We start from the raw sequence: 2512 nt of genomic DNA, 5'->3' as shown, positions 1-2512 counted from the left end.
GCACCAGGTATCACGAATGACCACTGCCAGACATTTTTGAGTGTGGTGTATCTACCAGACACCCCCTTATGCCCTGCCCCCTCCCAACCCCCCAAAAGAATAAAAATTTATCAAGATTATCTAGTGAGTTCACCTGATGAATGTTACGTGACATGACACGTTACATGTAACATGAGTGACCACAATGACAATCAAACATTTGTGGTGGAGTTAACCTGAGGAAACATATTGTTTAGCATAGTACCAGTGGCCACTGCCGAACATTTATGTGGTGGGGTGTACACACCAAACGTCTCCTTATTTCCCACCACCAGAATTGACCTAGATTAGGTAATGAGTTAACCTGATGAAACTTACTGTGTAAGATGTTCATTGTAGTCCAAGTTATTATGAATGGCCACTGTCAGAAATTCTGATGGTGGGGTGTGTCTGCCAGACACCCCTTATTCCTCGCCCCAAAAATTGACCTAGATTATCTAGTAAGTTAACGTGATGAAAGTAACTGTGAAATGTTCGGCATTGTGGTGGGCAAAGTGATAGAAAACCTCTAGTCGTTTATGGCCCGACACTGATCACCTGTAAAAATTAGTACCGTATTAAAACTGAGCACTGCATGAGGGTTTTGGAAGCACACTTGAAACATCAAAGTTAGTTTTCGTCCCTCTGTGTTAAATCGAAAATTTACTTTGGCCCTCCAATTGATTTTTATGCCCACCCCTACTCTAAATAATATGAGAGGATTTTAAGCATAGAAGTGTGGGGTTAATAAGGGTGGGTGGAGAGCCATGAAATTAGGTTTAGACTGGATGGAAAACTTCAAGGCTGGGTGACTCCACCTCTTCTCCCTCCCCCTTAACTACATTCCTGAATTTGCAAAATGTAGGCCTATCATACAATACTATATACAATATATAGTAGTCAATATTACAACAGTTTAGCAATGAGATTCTATACAGGATTGAAAGTTTATGAATGCCCAATATTCAGTACGAGTAAATTTTGAGTAAGTTAATTGCTTTATTTTTCTTACGCTGAAAGTATAGTCATATGTTCAATGAACTCAAAAAATGTCTTCAAGAATGTTAAGGCACCTAAAAGAATGGTGCTACGATATATTCAACTGTGCACGAGTGTAGATGGTAAATCATCACAAACTTTGGTCTTTAATCAAATTAGTAATATGATACTAATTAGATAATACTAATAATTGGTACATAACAAATACTTATATAGCACCAATTCAAAATTTATCTATTAAGCACTACCAAGTGAGTAAATAAGGCAAGTTTAACATTCCTGTAATAAAAAAGTTTTTAGATTTTTATAAAGCAAATTAGGCAAATAGGCAAACTATATACTTACGACATTTAATTTGAATTTTATATAATTCAACTTGTAATTAAAATTAAACGTGAAGTTACTGTAGTATTCCTTACAATAAGATTAACAATTCAAGCTTATGATAATTTCATATAGGCCAAGTGAGTTTTAACTTAGGCAACCCTTCCTAAAAAGGTACACTTTCTTCATCAAAAGGCTTCTACGGATGGAATACTGTAACCTGTGTGAAGCACAAACTCCTAAACCCAGTACTATTACGACTTTTAATTGTCGGGAAATCTACTTTACTGAATATTGGGCATTTATACATTTTAAATCCTGTATAGAATCTCATTGTTAAACTGTTGTAATATTGATTACCGGTACTAAAAATAATAAAAGATTATATAGTATTATACTATATAGTATTAGTACTTAAAGTTTTCCATCCAGTCTGAAGCTAATCTCATGGCTCCCCACCCACCCTTATTAACCCACACTTCCATCCTTGCAGTATAATAGACTCTTATTTAGAGTAGGGGTGGGCATAAAAATCAATCGGAGGGCCAAAGTGAATTTTCGATTTAACACAGAGGGCCGAAACTTAGCTTTAATGTTTCAAGTGTGCTTCCAAAAACCTTCATGCAGTGCTTTTATGTCATTTGATTCTCAGTTTTAATATTACTTTTTACTGGTGATCAGTGTCGGGCCGTAATAGACTAGGGTTTTGCTATAACTGTGCCCACCACAATGCCGAACACTTCACATTTACTTTCATCACGTTAACTTACTAGATAATACTAGACAATCTAGGTTATTTTTTGGACTACCACTACCAAATGGGCAAATAAGGCAAGTTTAACATTTCTGTAATAAAAAAGTTTCTAGATTTTTATAAAGCAAATTAGGCAAATAGGCAAACGATATACTTACGACATTTAATTTGAATTTTGTATAATTCAACTTGTAATTAAAATTAAACGTGAAGTTACTGTAGTATTCCTTACATTAAGATTAACAATTCAAGCTTATAATTAATTTCATATAGTCCGAGCGAGTTTTAACCGAGGCAACTCTTCCTAAAAAAGGAAACTTTCTTTATCAAAAGGCTTCTACGAATGGAATAAACCCAGTTCCATTACAATTTTTATTTGTACTGGAAATCTACTCGTACTGAATATTGGGCATTCAT

This window comes from Anneissia japonica, unplaced genomic scaffold (genome assembly GCF_011630105.1).
Source record: "Anneissia japonica isolate Jap-2015-1 unplaced genomic scaffold, ASM1163010v1 scaffold288293_len164619_cov106, whole genome shotgun sequence".
In the NCBI taxonomy this organism is placed as follows: domain Eukaryota; kingdom Metazoa; phylum Echinodermata; class Crinoidea; order Comatulida; family Comatulidae; genus Anneissia; species Anneissia japonica.
This window is presented reverse-complemented; position numbering follows the sequence as displayed.